Here is a 26301-nt window from a genome sequence, read left to right as displayed (position 1 = left end):
GTGTAGAGATTCGTTGTTTTTATTTTATTTTAATTTTTTATTGCATAATTTATTTAGCGACAATTAGAGTTCAAATATGTTAATTCTGTTTTCGAATTACACGTTTTGGGGGCAGTATTATGTAACTTTAACGATCCAAAACTGTATTAGAATGTAATGTAAGGGTACATTTTAATTAATTTGAAGAGAAAAATATATGCATAATTAATTAATTACTCAATCAAAAAGTTAGTGGGTAATTTTTTTAGAGAAGGACGAGATTTGACCTATTTTTAAAAAAATATATATATTGTAACTTTGATTAATTAGTATTTATGATTGTAAATTAACTTTTTTTTAAAATATATATATAATTAAGATGATAAATTGTCCTTTCTGTTGTGGGTTATTTAAAATGTTCGTCCTACCATCTACCCAAAATAAGAAACTATGTATTACCAGGAACGTTCTCCTTAATTAATTAGTTAATTAATTTAAAATGATGCTTCTTAAAATCAATCAATTGTTTTGATTTTTGGATTTTATTTGCAGACATTGCGCTACACAAAACATACAGATGATGTGTAACAGCACAAAACAAAATGACACGAACATATTTAGCCATGCACAGCCCTATGTTGTATTCATAAGCACAATCGTTGGAATATCCAAATATTAGTGAATATAAAGTGCGTTTTGACACAGTAAAAGCAATATATATTTTGTTTTCATTTACCCCGCATATCAGACATTTTGCGTTAATTAAGAGCGTCCACCTCTCTCATACTGGACATATTTGTTCCACATTTTATATAAGTGCTTTATAATATCAGATTCTGTAAAACGTCATTCTCATTACAAGTGTATGTGTTTATTGACAAACATAATTGGTTTTAATAGTTCATTTAAATGTTTATAGTTCAGAAACGGTAGCATTTAGGAAGAAGTACTTCGATTAAACATCACACAATAATATAATCATGTAAATAAAACAGCGTATTTTTCAAACATTATACAGTGACATTTGAAATAAGAGATGGCATGTTTTCGTGTGTAAAAATAGCGATGCTTGTTCTGTTTGTCTTTAATGTGATGATAATTAAGACATTCCTTTGACGCGCATCATATTTGGTTCACTCACCTGCTTATCATATCTGCGAGCTGATTTATATCATAATAAGACCAATGTCGTTTTATCTATGTGAAGCATGATGTTACACAGTCATAAAATAATTTTGCAGTAAGTGCAATATTATTTATTCTGTCTCACAGCGTTTATTTATTTATACAGTGCGGTTGTTTTCTGCATTATTATTATTTATTATTTCCATCATATCAGATTTTTTGTTTATCTGCTTTAAAATTGCCCCCAAAAACTCGAACACACACACAAAAAGCTCTCCAGTCGCGCGCGCCACACTCCTTTCAGGAGAGCTTCGTGCGTAAAGTTAGATGTTTGATGATGGTGGATAAAATTTGAAGCAAGGAATCTAATTTGCAATCAGACATTAACTTTATGCGTATGTGTGCTTGATTTGACGCAGTCCGATGGCATAGGACAGGTATAGATCAGCTGAAGATGGCAGATAGGGAACATATATCCCTGACAAGGCAGGTTCATGTGGTGTGTGAGCCCCTTGGCCAGAGTGAACATAAGAGGGCGCTGCCATTGCACCTGGTAACACGTCCTGCCCCATGCCGCCACCCGCGGCTTCAGGCCGGACAATGCTCTTGTGCAGTCAATGCCTCTGAGTCCCAGTGTATGATTCTGACCATCCATGCGCCACAACTCTCACCTGCTCTGCTCTGCCTCCGTTGGAGGGCCCTTTCCCAAAAAGCCTCTGCTGTTGACTGGTGACTAAGTTAAAGTTGCATTTAGTTAACCATGCAGAAAAATGTTAATTAAGCGCGATGTTCTGTCATTAGGGACGCATGAAGATGAAAAACATTTGATAGCTCTAGGCGAATTCGACTTGAACTTGCTTCCATTTTAACGCATGCGGTGACAAAATGTCCTTTTCAATATACATTTAACCTGGACTAAAATGTTCTTCGCCTTTTGTTCACGTTACGTGGCTCTTGTAGGCAGCTGTCTTTATTTCTGAAGGCTTTTGCCTCTTTTCATTTCCTCACTGCTCTTTATTATTCAATTGTGGCACGCGTGGTCCATGAGGTTTTTGAAATAGGCCTACTAAAAAAATGCATGCACGCACATTTATTTTTTTATTATCATTTTTTTTTATTATCATTTTTGTCTTTAGCATTTTGTTTTCATCATAAACACAATGGCAACGGATTGCGATTTTGTTACTGCAGTTTAGAGTTCATATGTGGAATTCATTGTTTGCACGGCGATGGGCCGAAGTTTACGCACACATCTCTAGTCAGATCAATCAGCATGTTCACCATGAGGGGTTGGTCATGCATATTTAGTTGTCTGTTCAGTCATTCCCAGTCATATTTAGGACAGGGCATTCGCGATTGATTGGACCTAACAGATAAGAAACACCTTTAGCCTATATTAAAGAGCATGCAATGACGATTATGCGTGTATCTGTTGAGGAAAACGAAGCTAAGCTGATATTTGCGCCCATAAATTCGGCTATCAAGCGCCAGACAGGACCACACTGCATATTCAAATGTGCTTAGATTGGCCATGGCAGGTTACAAAGCGACAGACAAGCTCTGATTCTGTCCCTTTTCACGCGCCGGCCTCTTATTATCTCACTGCCCCTCGAACTGTTCACGCACTCTATTTTCCATTCATTCATTTTTACAATCCCTCTTCCCCAAGAGAGCAGGCACATCACCAATCCTGAAGATTCTCTCAAGGCAAAATCTGTATACGCATATCAAACACATCGACGTTTTATTTTGTAACTTTTCATTTGTCACTTCTGTTTTTCCTCGCACGTGTCGGAAGTTAGATTCTGCGAATGTGTAGTCATATGCACGCGTCAGCAATAATAAAATATATGCTTTTAAAACGAGAACCTACATTTACGCGTGCACACACACACGGACACCCACGCGCTATCCACGCACACACAGCACTGTCACGTCTATTCCACGAAAAAGTGTTTAATGTTGCTAATGTTTGTATAATGCATCGATAGCCGTTTGTGATAATGCTTCAGTATGTGCAATGGGTTTCATAGAGGCAATAGGTGTGTTTCCTTGAAAATCCCAAAGCGAGGTGTTCCATGCTCTCCAACATATTCAGAATGAGATTGAAATCAAATAAAATACAATGCTTATTATATTCTAAATATTTATTAAAACACAACATTGTACTGCAATGCTATTACACTGAAATATGACATTTCCTATTGTTAGCATTATTATTCTATATGGCATGCTGTATGACCACTTATACTTGAATAATATACACACATCAATCAATTATAATTGTACAGCACACAATACACATATTTATTAGTGTTATTTCAGATACAGGCTATATTGTATGCTATCACGCAATTTGTCACCATGCATTCTGAAAAACAATTCGGCAAAACACATTGTCTGAATTTCGTTGTGCAACCGAGAGAGAGAGAGAGAGAGAGAAAAAAAACAACTAAAAAGTTATAGCCTATCTGATCATTTTCCAATAAACATTATGTAATCGATAGAAGCAGGTTAGTTGTATTTGGCAGGATAAGGGCCCCTTAGAGTTGTCAATAGTGAAAGTAGTCATTGAGAGAGAGAGAGAGAGAGGAATTGTCATTTCTTTAGTGAGAATCAACAATAGAATTATCATGAGAAAGGACACTGGCCAGGACTCAAAGGTCGGAATTGGGATACACGCTTTTGATTCGGGAAGAGGGCGTCTTAAGTGACCACCAAGAGTAGGAGAATTGTTTTGGGGCAAAGTGAAAAAAGCAAACCTGTGGAGAAACCCACCGATCTATACTACAGTTGTTACTATTGATCAAATGTCACCTCTTTGAATGCACGCGCTTGAAAGTTACACTACTTATCGAGAATTATAAAAAAAATCAAAAAACAGCATGTAACGCGTATCGTGTCATATTATGCCGCTGCCTGTTTAAGGAACGATTTACATGGTATTGAAATGTAGAACTAAATAAACATTACGTATTTTCAAATGCCATTCTCTTTAGATTGTAATAACATATTAAAAACAACACGTTGAGCTGTTTAGAGTAATGTTACATAAAGTAACTAAATTACAGGACTTAAACTGTTTATTAAAGAACTTGTGATTTTTACATTGCACTCTCTCTCTCTCTCTCTCTCTCTCTCTCTCTCTCTCTCTCTCTCTCTCTCTCTCTCTCTCTCTCTCTCTCTTCACCTACTGTGTGTTACTGAGAGAGAGAGAGGGGAGAGGAAGAGGGGAACAGAAACAGAGAATTTCATATATTAAGATTTTTCATATGTCTAAAATCTATACAGGTTCAACTTTCTATATCGAGTCTACTCCTAAAGATAATATCTGAAGAAGCATCTCTTATCATGTACTGATCGTCTCAAAGTCAATAAATTAAAGCATCCATGTAACCTACATTGCGTTTGACTCTAACAGGAATTATTTCAGTTCGTCCAGAAAAGGTAAAAAGAGGGAAGTGGTTGATTTTGCACTGTCTAGCTTTTGCACAGTTTTTCGGTTGCAATGTCTTGATTCCTCCTCGTGCACTCATCTCAAGATCTAGCATGATGGGACACAGGCTGTATATTCAGATGTTATTACGATATATTAAAGTCAAACTTAATTTACTTAAAATGACTATACTTTATAACGATGTTACACGTGTTATGTTACATGCATGTGTTGCTGACTATTTTTAATTAGCAGTCTATATTTACTTCAGAAAATAAAAAACACACAAAATGCAGATATAATCCAAATGGTTAACGTGCATGCAAAAATAATCACATTTAAGATTGCGCAGTGTTTTAATAGTTCCTGGATGTTTCTATACAGAAATTCAGAGGCTCAGCCCCACAATCAGATTATTATTATTTTTTTTATAGAGCTGTTTATTTTTCTCAACTATTTGTCAATACATACAGAGTTTATGCAAAATGCGTATTGTTACAAGCTTGCATGCCTTTTAAAAGTAGCCTGCTATTTTCGGCACGTTTTAAGTTTGTTGTTCACAATACAGCAGATACACTAAAATGTACCAATGTATTTTGCTTATTTAACATTTGCAATGACTAAGAGAGTTGCGTTTTATTAGTGTCCACATAAAGCCGCCTTTGTTTCACTTTAGCTTATTCTAAAAGAAGAAAAAAAATCTAAACAGTGTTTATCCTGTCATGAGATGATTTTCTTAAATAAGAGGCAACTGAAAGTGTGACGAACTTGTCGGGGTTTGTAAGCGCTCTAAACATCGCGTATTCGAGGTTAAAACTGCGCTATTTTTATTTCATAAACATACACGTTTTGATTTCTAAATGTAAACTAGCGCGTCTCGCGAGCAAATAACACTGTGCAGCAGGGGCTGCGCGCGCGCGCCTCTCCACTATTAACTTTCAGTGTCTTCCTTCTCATCCAACTCTTACTTTGTGCTGTACTTAATTCCATATTTTCAATTCCCGATCACCACTTTCCTCTTTCTCGTTCTCCATCTATCCCTCCATCCCTCCCTCCCTGCTCTATCTCCCTCCTCCCTCTCTCTCTCCTCGGCTCTCTGCTGAATCTTATTGATCCAGAAGGTGGCTAATTAGCCCTTCCCGTCGTGCCTGTGTAATGAAGCACATGCGCACTGAATTAATCACAGCCATTTTTTGCAGGAAACTAATTAGCAGGAATAAAGATCCAAAGAGTTTTTTTCTTTTCAATCATCAGATCTCACTTTCACCTCTTCCTCTCTCCCTCTAACACAAGACTCATCGCCTGCTTTGCATCCAAATTATTTTTATATTGCCTTTACAACTAATACTCCGGGTTTTTACTCTCCGCAACAACAATGATCTTTCTTTTACCATCATCCTAAACGCAAACTGACCAAAAGGGACTGCCTTGATGGGATCTTTAGCCAAAGCGTCTCAATACTGGATTAAAAAGCAAGGATCTCAAAGCGGCAGCCAAACATTGTAAGTTGTAACTTTGCTTTCTCTTTCTTTCTGTCTCTCTCTTAGCGTTGCGATTATATTTAGTTTCAATAACAGACTAAAGCGATGGCTTTCGGGATTTCGCCGTATCAGCCCCGGCTTTGCCTTTTCTCCTAGCGGGATAAAGAACAGGCACGATCGCAAGTTATTTTCATGCAAGTTCCTTTTATTTGCTGCCGTTTATTAGTATCGTTACCTGTGTTTACATCTGGCTTCGTCCTCGCTCTTCTCATGTCTGGAAGAAAAGAAAAGGGCAAGACAGCGATTCCTTTTTCCAAACAGTTGGATTTAAAACACACTTCTGCATGTTCATGTATTCACACGGGTCACAAAAGGACCGAATAGTGTCAAGAAAGAGGTTTTTGAGAGGGTGTCGATGTGCGAGGGTGGTGGGAGAGTAGCGGGAGCTCTGCGCGATCGTAGCCGGGAGAGGAGCGTCTTAGTCCAGCCTGCGAGTCCGTCCGCGTCCGCTGAGCGGGAAGCGTCGCCCGCTTTTTCCATTTTTACACCGATATGCTCGTTCGTCCTTTACTTTCATTTCCTCCCTCATTTAGCGAGCAGAAATCCTCAATATTGCGCCCATCGATACTTTTTCGAGTCCCTTCTAGTGTGGATTTCTCCGCCCTTTGCTTTGCTGTGCATTTCAGTTCCTCTACTTTTCGCCTCTGTCACTTTCACCGTCTTTTCTCGTTTTATTTTTCATTCCAAGCGACGTTAAAGTTGTTCTTTGCTGCTTCCCAGTCGGAGTCACATGCAAATCGATAGGCATGTGTGTGAAGTGTGTGTGTGAGTGTTTAGGGGAGTGTGTTTGGTATAGACGGAGCCCCGGGTCTCAGGAGCGGTTCAGCCGGTGCTCAGAGCCCGAAGAGCCGCGCGACACACACAGCGATTTCGGCGAATGACTTAAAACGAGAAACCCACTCATACGGCGTGAATTTGTAAATCTAAAAATCAAAACAATGAGATGAAATATAATCTCAACAACAGAGACAACGAGAACGAAATCAGTAGCTATTACATTTTACAACTTGCGTACGTTCTCCTGAGGGAGAAAAATTCGACGAAAAAGACTATTCAAATTGTGAACATCGCCAAACAACTTCGGGTCGCTTAGCTCGAACTAGCTTAGACTATTGAGGTGAAATTGCCCCACAAATAGCCTAGCTAGACGAGGGGCTCGAATTTTAATAAAGCTAAAACTTAAAGAAGACCACAGGTGTATGAATTTAAAAAAAAAAATTTAAAAAAAAAAATGAGATGGGGACCTCAAAAGTGGCGTGAACGAAGAGCTATTGAGAGATAGATAATCCTTTAAAGGTATAGCCTACTGACAAGAACAAACTGAAATGTGGATCCATAACAATGATATAATGTAGCCCACAGTGAGACAGAAAACGAGAAAACAGAAGAGATGCAATGGAAGGACAGACAGACCCAGAGCTGACTGACTGTTTGCAAGTTGCTCATGGATGTGCAGGGTTGGGGAAGAAAGAGAGGGGGAGGTTGAGAGACTTGGGGTCAGACGGCAAGAAACAAGGGAGCAGGGGTCACCGAGTGAGTGGAAGAAAGATAAAAAAGAAAGAGAAGGGAAAAACCCAACATTACCAATCCAGCGAAGAGTGGGAAAAGAGTGGGGTGGGTTATGTTTTGGGGTCAAACAATACACAGAGATTGTGGGGGTTAGAAAGACTATAAAAATGCACCTCAAGTTTGACCATCAAAAGAGCAGCCGAAAAGAGAGCGTGTTTGAAAAAGTCCTTAGTTTGAAGTAGTTTTTTTTATTTTATTTTTTTGGGAGAAAGAGAGATAGTGCTCATGAAGGAAGGCATGCATGCAAAAAGAGTTGAGAGGATAGACGGGGTCAAATAGCCACGGGCCATATCGAAGGAATCAGGGAAGAGGTCAGAAAAACACAAATCCCAAGACCTTTTTATCCTTCCCGACGTGCCGTAACAAGAGGAACCAGAAGCTAACGCAGGGACGACACACACTTGTGTAGGTGTCTGGAAAGTGTATTTATTCAGTTTGGTCTACATATATTTATAGGTTTTTTCGTTTGTTTTTTACAAGAAAGAAGTATTACAACAGAATTGCAGAAATCTGTGTGTGTGAGGGAGAATTGGCAGGCAGAGCCATTGTGTGATTTCGTTATTATATTTTAGTATTTTCCCTTTTCTTAACCGTTTAAAAAGGGGCATAGTGAGCAACCCAGTTTTTTCTGTTTATAGGAGAGAGAATGAGGGAGGAATGGAGGGAGGAACAGGAAAGATAAGTCAGGGGTTTAATGTCTCTCGGCTGCCTAGTAGAGGGGGAGCAATAATTACAAGCGTCACACAAAAAATATATATAGTATAATTCAGATGCTGTGCGTGGACTCTCACTCGTTCTAGCCCCCCCCCCCCCTCTCTCTCTCTCTCTCTCTCTCTCTCTCTCTGTGTGCTCTGGCTTTCACCATGACAAAACAAAGACAGCAGGCAAGGTCTTTGCCATCTCACTCACTCTTCAAAAACTCATGGATAGGCTATTCAGGGCTAATCCTTTTGCGGACAGTGATTTTGATGGCAGTTGACTCATTTGTAGGAAGTCATATTGTTGCAGTATTTGTTGTCTGTCTTGCCTTTTGTGTTTCACATGGTCGTGAAACACTTAAACACGAAGCATTTAGTATCTCTATCTCTCTCGTATTTAGTAAAGCATAGAATAACCATATTCAAGCAGTGTAAAACTACGCTGTGTTGTGTGTATGTACTTAACGCTGTGTTATTATAGGCTATGAACAGATTTGTGTGCTTGTTGGGCTGCTGTAAGGATAGTCGCTGTGTTACAGAAAATGTCTGACTGAGTTGTGCATATATGTTTGCATTGTGGTTTGGCAGAACGTTTGCATTGTCTCGAAATTCTTTTAGTTTTTTCTCAAACCTACAGAAAAATATAATCCATCTTTTTGTACCTGACTTGAAACAGACAATTCAGGCTTTTTAAAATAATAAACTTCCAACCGTTTCTGACGTATATACAGTATGAACACAGACTGTTTGATTTTTAATCTTAGTTTATACACATGTGTCTCAGATTATTGTATGTTTAATTTAGCTTTCAGTATAGTGTAAAATATAGACATTGTGTTGGATGATAAAATGTTTTTGATTTACTCAGGGAACTACTCAGTCAAGATAACGTTTTCTTAATTATAGTTTATCAATTATTTATTAAAAATATATATCTGAATTAATGTTAGCATAGAACTATTTAATTGTATTACAATTCATTTATAACTATATTATTATTTTTATTCCTGTTGTTCTTGCTATTTTTAAGAATGCTGTTCAATTATAATTTTGTAGGATTTTCATATGATACTGTCGCTTAGTGAAAATGCTTGTTCAGCAATAGATTTGCTATACTTGCTTTCTTTTTTTTTTTCTGAGGCTTTATTTTCTCTTTGCTTCCTCTTACAACAGCAATCGTATATATATATTGCCAAGTGTACTCGTCCTGGTCATGTATTGTGCATAAATTGGAGATGCTGCTGTGACGAGACGGCTTGCCGAGTGGCATTTGAGTGTGTATGGATATCGTTGTGGAGATATAGGGCAGGGGGAGACTGTGCTTTCCTCTTTACCCCTCCCTATTCTCTCTCTCTCTCTCTCTCTCTCTCTTTTGCTGGCACCCTTAGGGAAAGCCTCAGTGATGTCCTCAGTGGTAGAGGGCCCTCTTTGGGTCAACATCATGACAGGCCGCCTTTGAGTATGCTGTATGATAATAACAGTATAACATTTAATAACATTAAACGTGTATACATTGTATGCAGATTTATTTTGTATTCACTTGTACTATTAAATATACATTATGCATTAAAAGTAATTTTTATTTTATAGTGTGTGTTACATTTTATATTTGACAATATAAAATATCATAATCAGCAGCAAATTTTAAATACATTGTAAATTACATAAATGGTATGTGTATGTATGTGTGTGTGTGTGTGTATATATATATATATATATGTATATATATGTGTGTGTGTGTGTGTTAACACTCGCAGTGCTCTCAGATACAGTCTAATGTGAAGGTGAAAGCAGTGTGTGCATGTGTGTGTGTGGAGAGGAGCCGATCTCTGTCACGAGTTTTCCATTAATCCAGTCGTGCCGAGGAGGAGCGCAGAGAAAGCCCAGCCACCTCCATTTGCTGTAGGGCTTGGATTGTGTGTGTGTAAATTAGGTTAGCAGGAGCACTGGGTCTGATTACACATGATGGTTTTGAATATGCAAGCCTGTGCAGTCAGGACCAGTTCTTCCAGTCGTCCCATAATGAGGGGGAGGACAATAGCGTACGTGTCAGTGCTATCATTAAACCACAGACCGGGGGTAGGCTGAGCGTTGGTGGGGAGGATGGTCCGTGTGTGTGTGTGTTTGGGGGGGTGGGGGGGGGGTAGTTAGGTACGCTACCTGTGTAAACTCAGCTTTGCACAAGCTCAGCTCAAGCCACGGTTTCACCTTTCAGACGGTTGCATTGACTGTCTGCCTGTTCCTTTCTGCTTCCTCTTTTTTTCCCTCCTCTTTTTTTTTTTTGTTGCTGTTTTCGTTTATTTGTTCCCAGTAAAGTTGGCAGAAACGTCTGTGGCTTGCTGTTTCACAATACGTTATCATGTTGACTGTCTCCAAATCATTGTGGTGGAGATTTATGAGAGCGTGTGTGTGTGTGTGTGTGCGCATGATCTCATCTGCCTATTATTTAATGATTGATATATATATATATATATATATATATACACACACACACACACACACACACACACACACACACACACACACACACACACAGTATGTGTATAAAGATATTATTTTAATATCTTTTTTTATATATAGCTTTTTTTTACCTAAACACTCTTTTGTGCATATACACACTCATGCACATTATACATGTTATAACAGCATGATTAAACTACCCCATCCAAACTGCTAAATAAAGTGTTTTTATTTTTGCTTTGAAAGGAAAAAATGAGTGATATAGAACAGAAAGAGAGAAGCAGAGGTCCTCACCTGATCTACAGTAGTAGATCCTGAGCTGTTTATAGACAGGGTCAGCCCTGAAAAGGAGACATTTGTGTGTGTGTGTGTGTGTGTGTGTGTGTGTGTGTGTGTGTGTGTGGAACGGGGACAGGAATTCCTCTTTTATTGCGAGAAGCTGCTTTTGCACATTTTCCGTCAGTCAGGGAATATTTTGGGAGACAAACGTAGCCTTCAGCATTTGTCATTCACAGCTAATGTCATGAGGACCCACAATGCCTGCATTTCACAAACTCATGCGAAGCAAAATGGCTAATTTATGAAAAACCAGACAACAGAATGGAGCCATTTTATGTGTATATACTGTGAAACTGTCAAATAGGAACTGAAGAAACTAATTTGATATTTGCGTAAATATATGATAGGTTCCAAGCAGATGTTATCTCAGGCTGTTTTTGCAGTGGTACACCCCCAAGCGTGTCGTGTGTGTGTGTTTGTGAGGTTGAATTCTAGCATAGTAGCATGGCTGTACAGGCGGCAGTGTTGTGGAGGCTAGCGGGAGTCAGGGCTAGTTTTGAAAGGCAGCTCCATGTTCTCCGCCATAAAGATGGACCAGCTCTTCACCCCTCCTCTTCGCTGCACCCCGGAGCCAAGCGTCCGGCCCTCCGCGCTGTCTCTTATCATCACAAAGAGGCAGAATGCATAAAACATGGAGGACACACAGACACTGGCAGCCCAGGTCGCCTTTCTCTCAATGCAGAAACAAAGCGTGAGGTCCTGTGGCCTGTGACTTCTCTCTCTCTTTCACTCTCATTCCCTCTTTTATTTTTCGTTCCCTTTCACGTGTTTTTTTTTTTTTTTTTTATAAGTGTGCACATTTATTTTTGTGTAAGTGCATTCATGCAAGTGTCTTACAAGTGTCATTTACAAATGAAAAGTCCTCTTCGTGCACACGGTAGAGAATGATCTAATTTTCATCACACATTTTTTAGAGACTACAAATGTTTTAGATAAATATAGGCATATATATGTATGATATTTACATATTTACTCTTTAAATATATACGATTCTTTATATATATATATATATATATATATAGGCTACACAAAAAATACATTCAGACACACATTAATATAAATCAAATAAGATTTTTTTTAATACAATTGATCTATATAAATAAAACATTTAGTATGTATGTGTCTGTGTGTGTATATACAATGCAAAATGTTCTAATATTCAAAAACTCTGTTGTAACGTCTGTTTTTATGATATGATATTAATATGATTTGTCGATTGTGTTGGTGTGAGAAGCAGACTTATCAGTCAGGCTGATCGGGGCCCTGAGAGCGTCTGCAGATGCCATTTTCCAGCGCATTTTACGCTTAGCATAACATGTGATACAGCCAGTGTTAGCCTCGGCTAGATTAGCACCATGACATGAAAACAGACCTGGATTGAGTGTGTGTGTGTATCGGTCAAGGAGTGTCGCTGTATCATGCTCTGTCTCTCGATTTCGCGGCTGAGTAATATCACAGAAAGCAGTCATTTGTTGCATTACTGCTGCAGTTCTAAAGAATATATTTGTGAGTTTTTGCAGCTATACATTTTATTGCAATTCAAAGCTTTTCCATTTAAATGCGAGAGTATTCGCAGCAAGTTATTCCTTATTTTGAATCATATGAATTTAATTTGATTGCATTTTTTTTCCTGTTTAGGCTGCATGCTGCTCAGCAGTGGTGCGAAATAGATTTTTATGAAACGTACAGCACTTTTTTTTTCCATGAGTGACAAATCGGCGAGCGAGCTTAGATCATGTGCTGCATGTGCTGTCAGAAACGCGGGCCGTTTCTGTGCATGCGAGTGAGTGATCGACAGCACGCGTGCGTGTGTGTGTGTGAGTGTGTAGTGTGTGAGGGCTGCAGGAATGCTGAGTGGGAACGGGTGAAGCCCGACAGGCCGATGGCACTTCCTCTCTGTGTACGGCACAGCTTATCCTCCTCAGGATTAAAGACAGCAGAAAAGAAAAGAGCGATGGCAGGAGCCCCCCTCTCTCTCTTTCTCTCTCTCTCGCGCGCCCTCCTCTCTCCCTTTTTCCGTGTTTGGAGAAGAAGAAGAAAAAAAAAAACCTCAAACAAAAAGCGTGATTCATTTGCAAATGTGCAGCAGCCCATACGGGTCCCCCATGGTGCACTGGGAGAGGAGGAGCGGAGAGAGCGAGGATGAGAGGAAATAAAGGTATAGTAGAGTCATTCGATTCTGTCTTTGTGGCGTTGAGGCCTAGCTCTAACCGTCAGGCTGGTCGGAGTCTTGAATCCATTAGTTTGGTCTGAAACGGCGCGGCTATTGCAAACTGTCCCACGTATCGTTGAGTGTTTACGTGTGTGTTTCTGCACGTGTGAGCGGGGTGCTCGTGGCTTCGATTTTGTGTATGTTTATAGCACTGAAGGGGTTAAGAGGCAAAGAGATACCCCTTTGTCTCGGCGGCCCTCTTTGTCATTGTTGCGCTGGAATTGAGCTCGCTGCACCTCACTTGACCACAGCAAAGCAATAAAATGGCCCCTAAGTGCTACAGGCTCCGTGTTCATCTAACAGCACCTCTCCTCTGGGCTTTCACCTCTCTCTCTCTCTCTCTCTCTCTCTCTCTCTCTCTCTCTCTCTCTCTCTCTCTCTCTCTCTCTCTCTCTCTCTCTCTCTCTCTCTCTCTCACACACACACACACACACACACACACACACACACACGTGCAGGATTTAAAACCATATGTGTTACATCTGTTTCCAGTGTCATTTTTTTTGTACACATTTTTTTTCCTTATTTTGAAAAACAGGAAAATTTTGTTGTATTTAAAATTTTATTCTCAAAATATACACTGCATCATCAAATTCATAAACTGTCAGTGTCTGTGATTGGATGCTATTAGTAGGCCTATATCTTTATTTTGTATTCCACACTTTTTTTAATCAGTTTGTTATATATATATTTTTTATATCATTAATTTTTTGCAATAATTATATGTATATATAGATATATGTAATGCACATACACATAATTATTATCTTTGTTATATTATAAATAATAATAAGGACACTGAACAATATGCTGAAATTAAGGGGGCCTTTTATTGTCTGTATTTATATTATCTGACTTATAATTGCTAAATAATTTAATGTAAATAATTGAAATATAACTCAGTTTAAAAAAACAATGCATTTATGACATTTGTATGTTTTTTAATTTTTTATTTATGCAGCAAAAGTAATCCTGTTTTGTCTATGCTAGTTGTTTGACATGTTTTATATATATATTTAAAAAAATTAAAGTGATACTGTGATTGTGTGCCTGTGTTAAATTTGTGTGTATAAGTGTGTGTGTGTGTGTGTGTGTGTGTGTGTGTGTGTGTGTGTGTGTGTGTGTGTGAGTGTGTTAGAGAGGATCAAGGCCAGTGTCTGGTAGAGTGAGCAGACAGATCACATTCGTCTCTGATGGCAGCCATTTTGGTGCCATTTCAAATATTTCTATGAGGAAATAAATTTAGGATTCAGTTCTGCTTTACTTTATATAACGCATTATTTATGAAACCACAGTCTCAGACTGACAATGTAATATTGTTAAATGATTCTAAGAATCACTGTTATATGTAAATGTTATTTTGTTCAGGCTTTTAATTTAGTACTTTTGCATAATTTTAGAAGCTTATTTACAAGTTGTAAATAAGCTGTATAAGCTTTTTTTTTTTAATAAAAGAAAAATATGACAGCAGTGCACAAATATCAGTGTCTGTGTCTTGGCGTTTAGAATAAGTAGTGTTGTTTTCAATAGTAATGATGATTGTTTACTTCGCAGAATTCTTTTCCTCCCAGACATTATAATTAAATGTTGGGAGGAAAAAAAAAGCTGTCTCTCCTTGTCGCCTTCCTATCACATAGGTATTTAATGAGACATGAGAGGTGCGGTGTGATTGGTTTATTGGCACGAGGAGTCCTGTGAGAGGTCAGCTCATTGGCTGAGGTGTTTAATTGGTACTGTTGGACACCCCTCCACCCCCTCTTGGGTGTAACTTGTTTTTGCCAGGTGCACTGCACTCTCTATTAAGTGTTACATAGGACCACAATTAAATCAGGCCTGAGTGAAGGCGTACTATTGCTGTCTGTCCCTCTGAGGACGGGGCGTCTGGTTACTCGTCCGTTACCTACATGTGCACACACACACACACACACACACACACACACGCACACAATCCCTGTATCTGCACTGCTAAACACTTGTTTTATTCCTTTTGTGCATTTTAAGAATCTTGAGTTAAATTGATTTAATCTGTGTGACTGTTGTTGGACACACATGTAAAAAACACACCAAGGACAGCAGGCGACAATGCGTGGAACGAGACTTGAGACCCTTCTGTTGTTTCCGTTGAATCGACCTTGCGTCCTTAGGTTGTAACATATTCAAGCCGCTCCTCACCCTGATTAAAATTTGGGGGACTGGATGAGTGGGTTTGGGGTGTGATCGTGTCACTGGGGATTCCTCAAGGCCAGACACCCACAATAGATCGGTGACCCCCCACACCGTGACGTCACACATGCTGTCTGCCGTTCTGTCATGTGTCAGCCAGAGGCCGACCTTCTGTGACACACATCCTCTATCAGCTGTGTTCAATTTTTAAAGTCAACATAATTGACAACTATATATATATATTTTTTTAATGTACATTCCTTGTATTATTGTGAACAATTCATCCGTGCATGTAATTAAAAAAACAAGTGAGTACCTTAACTAATACTAAAATACTATCTTTCTATTTTTTAAATGTAATGACTTACTGTTTCCCTGAAGGAACATTTAAAAAAATAAATAAAAAAAAACTTTTCTACCTAGTCACATTTTATACACGTGTTTTGGTCTCATGGAGCCTTATCTCTCAGCTGTTTCTCACATAATTTAAAGAATACCGTATTTTTGTGGTTGATTTGTTTTATCTTTGTATTTTTTTCTCTCTCTCTCTAAAGCTGAATGAACTAACCGGACAGCAAATAAGTGAGAGAGCGGGAGAGAGAAAGAGAGGAGTGTAGGGGGGTCATGCAGAGGTGAAAGACAGGCTTGGCGCTCACATGAAACATTTATGGATCAGTTACTTTGTCAAGTGCCAGTCTTTTGTTCCTTTTTTTTGTGTCCCTTTTTTTTATGTGCTTTGTGACGAGTTTGTAACTGTACACATAAGCGAGATTACATTCTCCCCCCTTGTTTCTCTCACTGTAGTTTAACCCGATGGCTGTTTAAAGGTAGACTGGATGACACAAGTTGAGGATCGCGATGGCTTGCGGTTGCTGGAAATACACATCAAAAGCTAATTTGTTCAGTGGTATGTAAATATTAATGTCTCGAGCTGGTAATGACAGACGTGCTGTCAGGGAAAATGACACTCGTGTGACAGAGCGTCAGAATTTGTCAGAAGTCCAAATCACATACAGTATATTGAGTCATGTTGCATGTAAAAATATCTGTCTGCTAAATTCAAGATTGGCTTCTTCTCATAGAAAAGAAGAAATGTTAATGAGGTCTATTTAATAACTCAGTTGTTTCTCGGATCCAGATTAAGTGGAGATCAAATTTTTGCTTAAGTTTCCTGATCCTCAGATGTTTCTCCTGAGAAAAAGAATGATCTAGAATTTCTGAAAAGATCTTAATGTCACACACTGTGCCAAGATACCACCGTCTGCAATTAAAGCCAAAGATTTCACCATGAACTCAAACATTTCTCATCAACTTGATCCCAGAACAAATTGCTTGAGCTATGCTATTCACTAATTGCATAGCTTTGTTCTAACTTTATGTCAACAATTGTCTATTTTTCCTAAGGAATTTTAGAAGAAACGTCTGAGAAAAAGTTGCTACTTAAATAAAGAATAACTGAAAACTCCACAGAGAGTATCCCAAGCTCTGAAAGACCAATACAATTTATCAGAGTCCAATGAGTGTTAGTTTTAGGCAGGGAGAAGAACTGCTAGCAGTCGCTGCTGCGAGGGCCAGCTGTGTGTGTTTTTCTGGGTGCTCTGTAGCTTATCTCCGTTCTGGTGTGGGTATCTCCCGATGGTGACTTTCATTGTGTTTACAGTGGATGGGACGGAGGGGTGGAGGGTGCACAGACACTCGTTTCATCACTTCCTTCCTCCACTCCGATTTTATGAATCGATCTGTCATAACAACTGCTAGAGACGTGGAGGAAACTGAAAGAGAGAGAGGGAGAAGGGGGAGGCTCATGGAAAGGAAAGAATTGTTGCATGTTGTACAGAAAGAGAACAATAGCAGCCATCCCAAGGCTAGATGAGGTGATCGCGGAGCAGTTACAGGGAAGAGGTCTTGTGTTATTTTTATTTCTCAACTCCATCTGTGGGGCCGGGAGCTCATACTATCACGGTCTGAGCTGCCTGAAAGAAAACGTATTAAAACATCCCGAGAACACTATGTGTGTGCCTGCCTGTTTTTGTCAGGGCTCATTTCATAGGGTCGAAACGCTCTCATGACATAAGCAGAGAAACAGGAAGCCTGGCTGCCATCTTTCACAATCTCCTTTGAAACAGGAACTGAGAGCAGGCCAAGCCGTGGCCCCTCGCTGCTAGCAGATGGGTGCCAACCTGTTGGAGGCAACGGGCACGGGGGTAGGAGAGCCACAGAGGGGGCTCCCCCCTGGGACCCCTTTCCCTCTCCTGGAGGGTGTGGAGGTGTGGTCACCGTCTGTTTTGGGCATGGCTCGTGATGGTGTGTTTAGCACTTGCCAGCGAGAGCATTTATATGCAAATGCTAAACAAGCATTGGTGAGACTAATTATGGCAGATCCCATTGAGTGCGTGCCAGCCCAGAGAGAGGAAGGGAGGTCCTACAAGCTGGGGTAGACTTGCCCTACTTGTTTACTCATTGTCTTTCTTTATTAGCCCCTCATTGACACTCCTCCTCAACGTCAAGGGGGGTCTGTTTGCAGGGGCATCTCCTTTCTACATGGAACTGACTCCAGGACTTGGTGTACATGAGAATCACAAGCCAGCTTGTGTTCCTGAGTTCTTGTTCTCTATCAGGGCAATGGACCGGTTTAAGGTGGGTGTACCAGTTTAAGGAGATCAGATTAGATTTTGGAATATGGTGGATGGTTGCTTGTCCACAGTGGTCTACCAACTCTAACTAGATTGATCTATATGATCTATATCTATATATACATAACAAAATAAAAATGAAAGCAGTGAGAAAACAGCAGTTAAGAAAGCATCTGATCGTAGCGATTGCTTTCACTCATGGAAGTCTGACCTAAAAAAAAACCTGACCTCGACGGACTTAATAGAGAAAATGAACTGGAGAAGAGGGCTAGAGCGCACCTAGCTATTACGTAATCTCCACAGACCAATAGTAGTTAGGAGGTTTTTACCAGCCAGAGCAAACTTTCCCGAAGTCCCGAAACAAACTCCAAACAAACTTAGTTTTGGCCTGATTTTGTTCGAAATGACATAACTCCACTTCGTTCTTTGATTTCGCTATATAAGTATATCGGGCCCTTAACAGGTCACCAAGTTACTGTTGCTATAAGTCATCTGTAGTTGCATTTGCATAAAGTTGATCTTTGCCAAACTTTGTCACAGATGTCAGCTCAAATTGCCATTTCTCATTGAATATAACGAATTTACAGTTGTTGTCTTGCACTGCCTGTATGAACACATAAAAGCTGGTGTTAGCTGGATTTTCCAAAAGGGGGGATAAAACCTCTTAACACATGCCCTCCTACTAAGGATACTCTAACTAATTACTTGTGGTGCTCAAAAATGCATTTAGGTCAGCTTTTTTAATCACATGCAAATTTATGAGTGGAAGAGAGGGAAATATTAACTTACTGAGTCAGTGGCTCGCATTGACTGCGGACAGGGGCGGTATAAATTTGACTCTACAGTATCCCTGCAGTGCTGCCAGAGAACATAGCCACACTTACTAACTTACAGTCCAGACACAAGCATTAGAGGCCAAGAATGAGCCAGATATGCAACAACACAATATTTCACCCTTTAAAAAACCTGGCAGCACATTCTTTTTAGGTGTCTGCCATAACATTGAATTTGAATTTATCATGTCGTACAGATTAGATTGTGCTGCTCCAAATGTTTACAGACAACAGCAGATCTCATATCAGCCACGCTTAAGTACGAACAGGCTTTTGTTGATTGAAAAGTGCCCCTCTCTTGCAGAAATGACAACGGTGCTGGAAGCAATTAGCTCTGATGGAATTATGGCAGAAGCAGGCAACTCTCCAAGAGAGACAAGAGGGCAGGCGATACCTCCATTTTGAGCAGAAATGTTTTGAGGTGGAGGAAATGAATTTTGACAGTGTTTGAGACTAGCCAGTTCCCTGAATTTGGGTTTGACCTCGGTGAATATAAATCAACTGGATAAGCTTTGCTCTGGTCTGCTTTCCAGCTCTTTCTTAGACTAGCTCATCCCTCAGTACAGTTCTCCTGTAGTTAAATCTAATTAGTTGTGGTGCCTCTTTAGTTATCCTTATTGTGGGCTTAGGTGAGACACTATAGCTCTATTCCACAACCTAGTGAGCTGCCTATCTAGACAGCATTCCAAGGGATCAATCATAGGCTCACTGCCATTGCGGCAGCTGATCCAGAAAGGTAGGCAGCAATATTATGCTGCCTTCTATGATGCATGTTTCATCCAAATTTTAAAACAGCATCAAGATCGTTGACTGTTAAGAGAAATGTCAATGATATACTCAACCTTTTTGGCTCCAAGGCCCTTGTTTGCGGAGGCTCTCCTATCTAGCTCAGTAGGTTTTGGAACAGAGCCCATTACTGTGTACTGCAGCCATGCATGCTAATAATTAGCATAGAAGACAGACAAAGTGAAAGAGAAAGATTTTTACTGTCTTTTCTTTCTTTCTTTACACTGCCTCTTGAGTTTCACTACCATGCTGCCTTTTCACTGTGCCAAGCTCAACTTCCACACACGTACTCACACACTTAAACACATAACTAGCTCTATGACTGTTTGTATGCTCAGTGTCTGGTGAGGGGCATGTTTGGCTGGGCCACGGTGGTTTGATCAAAGGTTGTGTATGTTTGTATAAGCCATGGTTCTTCACTGAACACAGCTGGTCAGTACTGTCTCTCTTGCAGAGGATAAAACAAGTTCTTCTAGACCTCTGCCCTGGATATGGGCCTCTCACTTCTCTCATTGTGCCAAACAACTGTCACATACACATACAGTGGCCCAAAAAAATATTCGGACAGTCAAGGCACACTTCAAATATATCGTTTCAAACCCAGATGCATCCAAACAAATGATGCTTCACTTTTCTGAGACATTTTTATGGTTATTTTTAATCAGCTGGTCCCAAAGTAATTTTTAGTAAATGTATGAAGCAAGTTCTCCTCAAGTTCACACAGGTGTCCTAAAAGAGTAACAGATGTACTTCATTATATTAACCGTGAACAATATCCAATAATGTTTGACAACAAGAAAGCGTCCAAAATATGCCTAGTTTTACCAAATAAAAACAAACTTTTTTTTTCTTAAAGTGTAGGCTACATTTCCTTTCTTCATTCAAAGTAAATGCTTTAGTATTTTATGATCAATGCAATTACATTCATACATTTTAACCCACCGTTAAAGATCTTCACAATAGCTGTTTTTTTTGTTATTGGTTAAATACATTTTCTTTAAATTCCCCTCTCTCCCCCTTTCAAGTTGTCCTGTTTTTTCCTTCTGCATTCCTTTCTCTCGCCTACTTTTAACATTTTTTTTTGTATATTTTCTCAAGGTGCTTTTCTTTTCATTGTCCTTTCTCTCTCTTTCTCTGTAGCCTTTTCTCCCCATGTCGTCCTGCTTTTTTTCTCTCTGTCTTGTGTGTTCAGACTCTGTCAGAATTGAGAAAGGCATTCAGGGCCCTTAATCCCAATTCCCTCTATCAGGAATGCAAATGTGTGTGTGATTGTGTGACCCACCAGGGCCTGGCAACATCTGCAGGGCTCAACAATAAGGTGGCCCGCTGGTCTGCAGCCGGTGTGAGAACGAGTTTGGGCCAGTTGACGGAACTGTCACTTGCCCTGGCAGGTCACAACATCACTACGCTTTAATGCTTGAAAACTTAAACATTTCGGTTTCCGTGATGTTACGTAATGTTGTTACGGATTATGCCTGTTAAAACTTGTCACCAAGGTGACGTTATCTAGCTGGCTTACATGCACTGAATAGTTGTTGTAATTTCGAGAATTAATTATGTTATTGTTAGTAGCATTGGTAAGAACTGGCTGAAATTTAGAAAAAACAAATCAGTCGTTTTATAATTGATTAAACTTTACATTTTTATAATTAGAATGGCCAATCTGAACTACTAGCTTGACCAGGCCAAGAAAAAACAAAAAAAAACGTATTGTTGGTCCCTGATCTGCATGAGGAGCCCCCCCTCATACTCGCACTCTCTGTGAAATCATTGTTTCTCTTCACGGCACCATTAACCCTGTCCTGCATGGCCAAGCTCCCAGTCCGGCCCCTTTCATAGGCCATGTTTCTATACCACGTCTGACCATCTGGACACTAGACATAACACACTGTTGACTTTCCTTCAGTAGTATGTATATGCGGCTTTGGGCAGGGGGGGTGGACTGGGTGAGCCCTTCTGTCAGGCCTGTGGTTGATATTCATCTGGCTGGTAGCAACTAGAGGATTCGTCCCTCATGTTTAACCCACTTCACGAGTCTAGGTGGAGCCTGTCCACGTGTTGGAGTAAAGCTGTGATGTCAGCCAATAAAATGTAGTTATTAGATTTGCGCCCACCCCTCTCTGACAGGTATCAGAGGAGAGAGAAATGATTGTTTGGATTGTCTCTGTTTTCGAAATGATAAATTAATGGTAAAGCGCAACTGACAAAGTGAATCTGCGTCAAAGCCAAGTAGCGCTGATTGAATTACAGTTTCAGAGACCTAAACTCTGGCCACATTCCTGCATTGACTCGCAAGCCGCAACATTGGCTTGTACGAACACATACACACAAAGGCTTCATCTATCTATCTATCTATCTATCTATCTATCTATCTATCTATCTATCTATCTATCTATCTATCTATCTATCTATCTATCTGTCTGTCTGTCTGTCTGTCTGTCTGTCTGTCTGTCTGTCTGTCTGTCTGTCTGTCTGTCTGTCTGTCTGTCTGTCTGTCTGTCTGTCTGTCTGTCTGTCTATCCATCTGTCTGTCCTCACAAGAGAGCACATAAGATAACCAAACTTGCAGTCAAGGCTAGTTTTCCGATTTGTAAAGTAGTGCGAGCTAGCACGTGGTCGCACATGGCCACACACCCCTCGCATTCAGCGAATGGTCGACTGCAGGGGAGTGGGTGTGCGTGTAGGTCTGTGTATGGATCCCCCTGCAGTCACACACTGTCTTCCTCACAGCATTTATGTTGGAACAGCGGTGCCGGCCATTGTTATCAAAGGCGCGATTAATCATTACATTTGTGCAAAGCAGGGGCGCTGTTGCCATGGGGACCCAAATGATCTGCACTGCTTTGCATATCAACAGAAAAAGTTTACAATCGTGGCAGAGCAAGGGCGAGGCCTCAACTGAAACCTGCGAACCTGCCTCGTTCTCCCTCCCTCTCTCTTTTTTTCTTTTGCTCATTCATTCTTAGGGAACGTACAAATAGCTCTTCAACAAAGCCTTCCGCAGCTAATCAAGATGGCTCCTAATGAGGCAGGCTTGAGAACACAGAGGTAAAAAAGCGTGTTAAGCACTCAGGAAATCCCATTCACATTGATATGGCTCTGTTTAATATCAGATGTGTCCACTAATAAACTTTACAACAAGAGGACAGAAACTTTTCACCTTTTTTTCCTCATAACATCCACCGATCAGACAGTGTTATGACATCATGCGATGCTTAACCGCTTGAGTAATCTGCAGGACAGAAGAGGAAGTGAAAGCGAGAGAGACTTGGCAGTGCTTGAGGAGAAGTTTGAGGGTTATGCAGCGTCTGAGGGCGTTTGCTTCCAACGGTGGCTGTCTGCTGAGAGCTCTGGAATATTTTTTATAAAGCATTCAGACCTCAAGCCCTGACCTGCCCAAGCTAAAGAGCTTCCACTGACCCCCGAAACACTCAGAAGGACTTGACAGCATGACTGTAATATGCCTTTCGTGCTGAGTGTTTCGTTTTCAGTCAAAACACAATGTGACCACATTCAAACCATCCATATTTTTTCATTATCTGTGGGGTATGCATTGGACACATATTCATCCTGTTTGTTTAGTAATTTCGAGCAAACTCTGCTTGCTGGTTTTGCTGGAATGGTCTCTCTGCAGCCAAATGGGATTTGTATATGTAAATATCATTTGGACATGCAGCGAGGAACAAAGTTGGCTAATTATAGCAGCTCTGAGAAACATGAGGGTTAGTGTGGAAAATGAGCCCCAGTATGGTCCTCTTTTTAGAAACTACAGTGACTGACTCTATCAAAACAAATCTGGACATCATCAGGGACTGTGGGATTGTTGCGTACACGATTGATCTTTGACAGGCATTTTGTGGAAGTGTTACACAATTTTCAGAGCATAAATCGTTCCTTGTTTACTCAAGCACACACTCGTGTCCTGAATATTCTGGAAACCAGATTTTGTCCATTCTTCACATTGCATGCCATTCATGTGACAACTCTGATTACATGTTACCAGTTTATTAACACTTGGTTAACAGGACTTTATGGCAGTAGGTGCCAAAATGTGTGTTTTGTGTTTGTTCATCTTTAAAGTATGTGTAGCAGGTTTGGGGGCTATAAAACACACACAGATACTTCAGTCTGTGAGGTTTTTTTTTTCATGCACGTAGTACAAGAGGAAGTTTTTCTTCTGTAATTACATGCAGTCCTGACACATGTTTATGCTAGAGTCCACCAGAGTGAGGCTCACCTCGTGACAAAATAGCACTTAAAATTCCTCCCCAAATCATTTATCAGTGCCTTATTCTACTCGCTCCCTCCATTTCCGGTCACTCACCGTCAGAAATGTTTGGTAGGTGTGCGTGTCTTCTGTTGCCTGTCGTGTGTATAGTTTGAAATGTACACACCAGCCAGTGTGAGGATGAATCTCGTATGTGGCATCTGTTTAATACAACCCAGCATGTGTTTCCTTTCATTTATTTATATCACTCTTGAAATATACGAAGGAAGGAAGAAAATGAGAGAGTGGAAAAATATTTTTTGGGTTTATTCAAAATGGCATAATACCATATTATGCAATTACTTTAATGCTGTATATTCTGAAGTATGCATACTAGTATGCAAATGTATTAAAATCAAGGGACATTCAGATGACCTACTTCTAAACTAATTACTATACTACCCAAATATGTATACCTGAATAAGTTGGCAAAACTCAAAAAAAAAATAAATAAATAAATTGAGGTAATCAGTAGCATCACATTTTTCAAGTTAAGAAATTCAAAGATTAAGATTTTTTCATTTTGTACTCGTATAACGTGAAAATTTTAGTAAACTAATTCATACATTTAACCTAAAATGATCATGTAATCTCAACTTATATTTTTAGTAGTGGAAACTTGGCTAGCCTTAACTAGTTAATTCAGTATATGCTAACTTGCTAATTGGTAACACAATGCTTTGATAGCATCAGCCTAGCATAGCAATTGCGGAATGAGTATGGCGACAGAGAACCTTTAAAATGTATCTGTTCTCAAACCAAGCACATGCTCCACTCGTCACCATGATGGTATCATTATGGATCTGGAAGCAATATCAACTTTCTTGACTCTTGAATTATAAAATTTAGACAATTTTACACCCACTTAAAATAATGTTAACACTTTTCAATAGTTTAATTTGTTAACATTAGTTAATGCATATAGGTACAGTTGTTGTTTTTTACAGCATTTATCAATCTACATTATTGCTAATTTATAAGTATTGTGTTAATATATGACATATTAACTATAAACAAATCGAACTATTGTAAAGTGTATTACTGTTACAAATGTTTATCATTGCATACTGCATACAGTTTCACTTTGTTTTTAAAAACTAGTATACAGTAGCAAGTAAGTGGTATACTGCTATTTCATTTAGAACATTTCCAATTTTCATTGTACTGTAGCTCTAGTTTGTACCTTCTCAGAGCTTAAAGGGAGTATGTGTGTCTGGGCTGACGGGGGTGTGGACTGTAGTGTGGTCACTATCTGCTGTTATACAGAGGAGAAGCTCTTGTGGATGTGCAGCGGGCTGGCAGAGCGCAGCACAGTGATATTGAGGTCAGCTGTCCAGAATGATCTCATGTTAAGGAATCGGCGAGTCAGCAGGGTCAGAGCAGAAATGCTATGACGACACTTTCTCCATGCCGATAAGGACTTGCCCTCTTTCCGCTCTTTTCCTGGGAAACAGAGTTAGAGAGTCCCACCGGCACCCTACCCACCGCACTGGAGAAATATCACAGAACACACGTTGTTCACATACCTCTGTTATGAAAGAAGGTACCTTCGCTTTTTTTACATTTTGTGATCTTTTCTTCACATTTCCTGAGCACAATCTCTCTCTATTCCAGACTTTTCTACCACACACAGCCTGTGAAGTTCTAAACAAATATCAAAATAGCTTAAAATAGCCATTGGGACGTTTCCTTGATGTCACGGTGGTGCAAACCGATGCCTGAACAATCCCTGCCTCTGTTTCCCATGTTGCTCTGACTCTCAGCCAGACAGACGAACTGAGCTCAGGAATTCGGCATACGGGCAACGAGAGCGGATTCATCCTGAAGAGTTCCGTTTGGAAAGCACAGGATTGTAAACAGATAATAGCTCTCTTGCAGAAAGGAACCGGAAGTGGGAGGGATCAGGCCAGAGTTGGTGCTGGAGTGTGTTTTTCTCAACTAGCATTGTGTAATAATGATGTCTTAATTTGGCCATTTGAACGCTTGGATTGGTGTAACAAACGTGATAGAACACTGTACAAATCTTTGTACATGTGGCCAAACGCACACACCCTACCCCCAGCCGCTGCTGTTAAAAGATAGAGCCCGAGCTCTTTGTGATTTTGAGGGTGTGTAGATGTAAGACGATCAGCTCTGTTGGGGGCAACTTTGTGCTGCCTCCAGCTTAAACTTTCCCATCGTTTCACTTTTCATCGAAAGAATTCCCCCGGCACGGACACATTCCGCCACACACACACACACATTGACACACAAACATATG

At 39.9% G+C, this 26301-nt stretch overlaps 1 protein-coding gene across 3 annotated transcripts in view; it reads left to right on the top strand.

Annotated features, from left to right (window-relative positions):
* The window catches only part of zfhx3b (zinc finger homeobox 3b), a 159800-nt gene that overhangs the window by 5439 nt on the left and 128060 nt on the right, over nucleotides 1–26301 (top strand). Inside the window, exon 1 of one of the 3 annotated variants that reach the window (XM_081358881.1) lies at nucleotides 5719–6042. The exons of 1 other annotated variant lie outside the window; for it this stretch is intronic. The gene's annotated coding sequence lies outside the window, so the exon portion shown is untranslated. Of the gene's footprint in view, nucleotides 1–5718; nucleotides 6043–7604; nucleotides 8056–26301 lie in introns of those variants that run through there. One more of the 3 variants, XM_081358882.1, reaches the window with a different exon arrangement.

The sequence above is a fragment of the Scardinius erythrophthalmus genome (assembly GCF_964197995.2).
Source record: "Scardinius erythrophthalmus genome assembly, chromosome: 2".
Lineage (NCBI taxonomy): Eukaryota > Metazoa > Chordata > Actinopteri > Cypriniformes > Leuciscidae > Scardinius > Scardinius erythrophthalmus.
This window is presented reverse-complemented; position numbering and strand designations above follow the sequence as displayed.